Source organism: Equus przewalskii, chromosome 5 (genome assembly GCF_037783145.1).
Source record: "Equus przewalskii isolate Varuska chromosome 5, EquPr2, whole genome shotgun sequence".
In the NCBI taxonomy this organism is placed as follows: Eukaryota; Metazoa; Chordata; class Mammalia; order Perissodactyla; family Equidae; genus Equus; species Equus przewalskii.
The window spans coordinates 8,977,642-8,983,990 of record NC_091835.1 but is presented as its reverse complement, the minus strand read 5'-3'; the positions used below and the strand labels follow the sequence as shown (position 1 = coordinate 8,983,990).

At 43.4% G+C, this 6,349-nt stretch overlaps 1 pseudogene; it reads left to right on the top strand.

Moving 5' to 3' along the window:
* Positions 1-3,455: 3,455 nt before the first annotated feature.
* Positions 3,456-5,396, top strand: LOC103540868 (UBX domain-containing protein 2B-like; annotated as a pseudogene).
* Positions 5,397-6,349: the final 953 nt, after the last annotated feature.

Genomic DNA, 6,349 nt, shown 5'->3' with positions numbered 1-6,349 from the left:
CAGGGGAACAGAAGTAATCGTTCATCTTTAGGACATGAGCCATTGTCCTGGATCTGGATGTCACTGCTCTGCTGCAACAGCCTCTTACAGCAGATCAGATGACTGAGACCTAAAGATTCCTCCAAATGAAAATTTCACACTTGAAATTGGGTCGTGAGTGGGGAGGGTGAAATTGAATGATCTACTTGTTTCATCAACTAGATTTCTTCATGGAGAGGGAAAGGGGGGAAAATGGAAGAGAATGAAAAGGTATGAATATTACCTTCAAAAATAGGTTTTGGTAAAAGAGTTTGTACTAGAGAGGAGTCCGTGTGCCTGGCACCCACCGCCCCAGGATTGAGTGGTCAGAGGCAGGTCTTTCTACATAAGTTACCACACATTGTGTCTCTTGGCTTTGCTGCTAGACCTAGCCACGAAAACCTGGCCCGGGAATTGACCCAATCACCGCAATCAAACATACAAGACAAATCAGCAGTGTTGGAGGAGGCCTGGCATGAGAACTCTGCGTTAGACTGTGACCCAGCAAGCCCATCAGAGCCTGGTTCCGGGAGAGGCTGACCATGATGCACATGGAGAGAAAGCTGGAGAAGCAGAAATCAAGCTCAATGCGAAATTAAGAGAAGCCAGGGGTGGCTGACGGAAAAGGAAGCAACAAAATAACAATATTCCAGTGACCCGCGGCAGCTCTGGGCACCCATCCTGAGAGCACTTTGCAATTCTGCACAAAATAAGCTGCGGGATTCCCCGAGTGGCTTTATAGTAAACCTGTGATCACCCAAGAGTGCCTTTAATTCTTTTCGGTGTCTAACCTGGAAACCCATGGAATCATCCGAGAAATGGATAAGAAAGGCTGTAAGAAAGATGGAGACCTTGTGCTTAATTCAAAACACAAAAAGAGAAAAGAGGAATGGGGAAAGACAGTGAGAGAAAAGTGAGATCAAAGGGCTTAAGGTCTCCAGGGCCAGGGGAAGCAGCTTTGGAATCTCAAAGCCTTGTAGAACCTGAAAGTTCAAGCAGTCTTTCATTCTTTCCTTCAACAAATGTTTCCTGGGCCCTGACTACGTACAGGGTAAATAAAGGAGACAGCAGTGTGGCTCTTGTTCTCAAGAAGCTGGCGGTCTGGTGGAAGGACAGACACCGACAATCACATTTCAATACTGTGTTTGCTTCCTGGTCCCCCTGTAACAAATTATACCAAACTTGGTTGCTTGAAACAACACACATTTATTATCTTATAGTTCTGAAGGTCAGATGTCCAAAATGGGTCTCACCGGGCTGGAATGGAGGTGTCGGCAGCGCTGCGTTTCTTTCTGGAAGCTCCAGGGGAGAATCTGTTTTCTTGTCTTTTCCAGCTTGGAGAGGCTGCCTGCTTCTCTCGCTCATGGCCCCCTTCTGTCTTCACAGCCAGCAATGGCCAAAGGAGTCTTCCTCACCTCAAACGTTAACTCTTCTGCCTTCCTCTTCCACATTTAAGGACCCCTGTGCCTACATTGGGCCCACCCGGATAATCCAGGATAACCTCTGTATTTTAAGGTCAGTTGATTAGCAACTTTAATTCTATCTGCTGTCTTAATTCTCCATTGCTACATAGCATAACATTTGCACAGGTCCTAGGGATTAGGACATAGACGTCTTTGGAGGAGGGCATCATTATTCTCCTACCACAAGCATGATGCGTGTTATGATAGAGATCGTGCTGTGGGAGATGGTTCCAGTCCAAGACAGCAAACTAAATGCATGCTGCAGCCTCTCCCTCCCATTCCAAATGGTTTTCAATAACAGAAAAGGTATACAAATAAGTAAATAAATTCCTAATCACCCTGGACAACAAGGAGGGCCCTTGGTGGACCAGAAACCCTGAAGAATCCCTGAAAGATGGAGAGCAGGCGAGAATTAGTCTGAGAGGAACACCACAGCCCAAAATGTGCATAGCAGGAGACTGCCACAGGACCCGAAAACAGCGCCAAGAGCACTCCAGGCACAAAGAGGGTGGAGCCAGGGAGCCCCTGGGTGCTCACTGATTATTCAAGGTGCCACTGCAGGCACCACGGAGCATGTCAATCACTGCGCACACACTCCCCCCTCCTGTCTCCTGGGGCCAAGAAATTCTAGCAGGATTATCTGCTCCATGGGGGAGTGGTGGATATGAGATCATTAGGTGGAGAGAAAGGACAGTGTTCCTGGTTGCTGGTGACACTCAAGAGGAAAAGGAAGTGCCCACTTGCAGAAAATGAGCTGCCAGAATGCCCCACCATCATTATACCCCCCACCTGCCTCCAGACACTTACCAGCAATAGATTATGATAGACACTGTGACATTATCTCATACCCCCATTGCTAAGGAGTATACAAATGGAGAGGGCAAACAGTCTAACAGGGAATCTCAGATAAAAGATATGCTTGCAACCAGTAAGTATCAAACGCAAGAAAATCAACATCTTGAAAGGATATCAAATCCGACATACAGAAGAGCTTTTACCCAGTGAAATAGCCTGTAGAGCAAGAATAGAACTTTAGAATAATTATAACATTTAGGATGCAAAAGGATATCACATTCTTTTTTAAAAAATCAACTGAAAAATTGAGCATACTTACGAAACAGCAAAAACCCTCAATAGAATAATCAGAATGGGCACAGCAAAAGGGTACGTGTGTACCCTGGGGGACTAAACAGATACGTTTTTCTATCACACAGCACAAGACAAAATATGGAATGTGTTTATTATGAGAAAAAGATAAGATATGCAGAGGACCGATCTAAAACTTTCAATATCAGCTAACAAAAGTTCTGAAGTAGAAAATAGAAAGAACGTGAGAGGAAGTTTTATTCAAATAAGTAAAAGAAGAAAATGCTCCAGAATTGAAGAAAACCGTGAATCTTCAGTTCGAAAGGGCTCACCAAATGCCAATCAGGGTCCTTTTGTAAAACTAACACGTAGATCTATTGTGATGCAAATGTCACCGTGAGGAGGGAATCCTGAGAACTTCCAATGAGGAAAAAAACATGAACTACAAATGTGTGTGAACCATATTGACATTAAATCTCTCACTGAAAAACAGAAGGCAAGAAAAAAAGGGAGAGAATTTTTAAAAGTTCAGAGGAAAGATATCTTTGAATCTAGAATTATATACACAGCCCAACCATCATTCAAGTCTGAAAAGAAAGCCTTTTTCAATTGGGGGAAGACTCAGAAAGTTTATCATCTACAGACTTACTCTGAAATAAATAATTAAAGAGGATAGATCAGCACTAAGAGAAATGAATCCAGGAGGAAGAAGCGAGAGGCAAAAAGCAGTGGCTCTAATACATTTGTTCAAACTAAAGAGTAGGACAAAATAGGCACGCGCATGCGCACACACACAAAAGGAGGGGGGAGGAACAGAAAGAAACATTAGAAGGATAAGAGGCTGGGGAGCTGGCAGAAGATGGCGAGGGCAGTGCCTAGCCACAGAGTAGGGGACGAGATCTTCAGGCTCCCCACTCAGGGCACAGGATTTACAGAACTTAGTACAAATGTGAAGACTTTGCAAAGAAACCTGAAAACAACCAGTGATGAAGTATCAAGAAATAAATTGGCCTTGGCAGAATGATGATGAAAGGAGATGCAAATCTTCCAAATCTGATAGACCTAAAGTTAGAGTCTTTAAAAAGCACATTAGTACCACCTCAAAGGTTTTCCTGATACTGGTGTTTTGAGACCAGAAACCAGTCAAGGAAAGGGTTAATGAAAATCAGATCCATAACTGAACATGGTCTGTCAAACATTTTCCAGACGAGGAGAAAACTAAATGTGCTGTTCTTCGAAAGTTGATGTCCTCTCTTTGCAGATGTTGCCATTCTGCAGTGAAACTTACATGGTTGCAGCCAGACCCCTGCAAATCGCTCCAGGGCTAAATGGCATGTTGCATTGAACCTGTTATGCAATGGCATTGAGCTTCTTATGTAAGGGCCTACGCATGTGCCCTGATCAGGCCCAGTTGTTAGACAGTTGTAGCACATTTTCTGCACTCTGGAGTATAAAACCTCCACCTGCACTAAGCTGGGGGGTTGGGGGTACTGCTTTGGGAGCCATCCCCAGTGTTTTGCACTGCTTGCGCAAGCACTAAACCTTTTTCTTCACCCACTTCAGCCTTGGTTGTGCTTTTCAGCTCCACGCTCGCTCGCCATGAGATGGACCCATTGACTTCTGTTACAGTATGTTACTTGGTTCAGATGCTGACCACCACGGCACCCCATTGTAAGGTTCTGTTCAAGTGCGCACGAGTACAGTGGATTACATAAATTTGACCTTCAACCAGGAAAATTGTGAATGCACTTTTCAGAGAGGTGAGGGAACCTGGGACCGTCCCTCTGAATGAAACGACAAGAGCTTCAGGTGATGACAAATCTAAATCATTTCCGGTTGGTGGTTACAGATTGGGTCATTCCATTTATAAACAGTCTGAAGCCATCCGTGGAGAAAATCAGCGGCAAGATGGTCAGGTGATGACAAATTGAAGTCATTTTGCTTAAACTATGGAGCAGCAGTTTCAGTTTAGATGATGGAGAATTGAAACCTCTCAATGACTCAACAAATGCTCACTTTCTGGAGTCTGTTAAGAGAAGGGCGACTGTCATTGTATGTATGCCTGAAATTCAGCAACTTATTAGAGAAATTCTTTAAAGTGGCATTACTGCTGGCAGAAGATTTCAGAAGAGACTCTCCTGGGGCTTCAGCGACTGTTTTTGGCGGCCAAGTGAATCTGGACATGGAGGATCATGAAGACGAAGAATACATAAAACCCAGAGTAAGGTTCAAGGCTGTTAGCGGAGAAAAGCTAAAACCTGGAAGCCTCACATCTGAAACAGTCAGTACACCTTCCTCCCTAGAAGAGGGGAGAAACGAATGCTTAATGTAGTTGTTCTTGCTGATGATTCGGTGCCAACAACAAAAACTCAAATCAAGTTAGCAGATGAGAGTCATTTGATGCAAAGATTCAAGAGGACGCACAGGATCCTGGATGCTGGGAATTTTATTGTACAGTTGCGTCCTGAATTTGCAACTCTTGACTTTATTTTTTTTTAATTTTTTTTAATAAGATTTTATCTTTTTTCCTTTTTCTCCCCAAAGCCCCCCGGTACACAGTTGTATATTCTTCACTGTGGGTCCTTCTAGTTGTGGCATGTGGGACGCTGCCTCAGCGTGGTTTGATGAGCTGTGCCATGTCCACACCCAGGATTCAAACCAACGAAACACTGGGCCGCCTGCAGCGGAACGTGCAAACTTAACCACTCGGCCCCAGGGCCGGTCCCTCTTGACTTTGTTTTTGTGACTTCATCTCTAAACAGAGAGCTAACGGAGGAAAGCCTGCCACAAGAAGCAGATATTCTTAATACTGTGGTGCTCCAGCAATAAAATAATATTGCTCCTATCCATGAAGTAGCAGGTAGGAAAGATAATGTGCCGGATTGATAAGGAAAATATTTCCAGCATAAAAACAATCAAATTATTTTTATTACTTTTACAGACACATTTTGGTTTTATTCTTATTCTATCTTCCAGCCTTAGTATAAAGAAATTTGGACTAGGTGTAGATCTTGAGATAAATACGTTTGTGTTTTCAGTTCCAGGGCTGGTTTACGTTGATAGCTTTTAAATATCCAGGCAGACCAATTTGTTACATGCTCAGTGTTCATGTAACAACATTTGTTTGCCGAAAAAAAATGAACAAAACCCCGCTTTTTTTTTTCTGCTTTATCTCCCCAAACTCCCCCGTACACCGTTGTATATCTTAGTTGCAGGTCCTTCTAGTTGTGGGATGTGGGACGCCGCCTCAGCGTGGCCTGACGAGCGGTGCCATGTCCACGCCCAGGATCCAAACCCTGGGCCGCAGCAGCAGAGCACACGAACTTAACCACTCGGCCACGGAGCCGGCCCCAAAACCCCTTTTTGATAAATGCATTTGGTAGAATTTGTACTAGAGTTTCTTGATGCTGCATTGACCAACAGCCATTAAGAAATCTTTTTATCAAATAAGTTGGAAGTGTTTCTGTGATATAGACTGAAAAGTATCTATATTCTGATTTTGAAATAAATTGATTATACAATAATTATTTCTCCTATTAAGATTTTATACATTCTTTATTTATTGATTTAGCTATATTACTAGTACAAAAAAATAAATTTGGGCATTGTATTTTGTAGAGCTATGACCATCATAAACTAGAAGCAAAGAGACATAAAGGTCAGCAATTCTTGAGAATATGTGGTAAACAGCACTTGAAAAATCCAGTAATTAGGGGCCAGCCCAGTGGCGCAGCAGTTAAGTTTGCATGTTCTGCTTTGGCGGCCCTGGGTTCACCGGTTTG